This window comes from Lytechinus pictus, unplaced genomic scaffold (assembly GCF_037042905.1).
Source record: "Lytechinus pictus isolate F3 Inbred unplaced genomic scaffold, Lp3.0 scaffold_20, whole genome shotgun sequence".
In the NCBI taxonomy this organism is placed as follows: domain Eukaryota; kingdom Metazoa; phylum Echinodermata; class Echinoidea; order Temnopleuroida; family Toxopneustidae; genus Lytechinus; species Lytechinus pictus.
Genome location: NW_026974141.1, coordinates 2,433,934 through 2,434,269, shown reverse-complemented (window position 1 = coordinate 2,434,269; position 336 = coordinate 2,433,934).

Sequence of the window (336 nt, the reverse complement as noted above, 5' to 3'; positions counted from 1 at the left end):
TTCCAATTCCTCCTCGACTAAACAGAATTTGACCCCGCCTACCCCTCTCCCAAAATCAGAATGATAGATTTATAACCCCGGAACCGGAAAATCGAAACACAAGACTCTTCAACCCTTTTGGAATAGTCGACTTTACAAGGAGGGGTATTCTAAAACATTTCAATTATATAGATAATATTCATTTCAATATAGAGACCATTTTTTCGAACATTCATTGTGGAATTCAAGAAAAATAAAATTAACTGTCATATTCCTTTTAAATAAGTGGAATAAGTCCGTGATTATTTGGAATATTAACCATACATTTTCCTTTATTGTGAATTAAATTGAGGAATC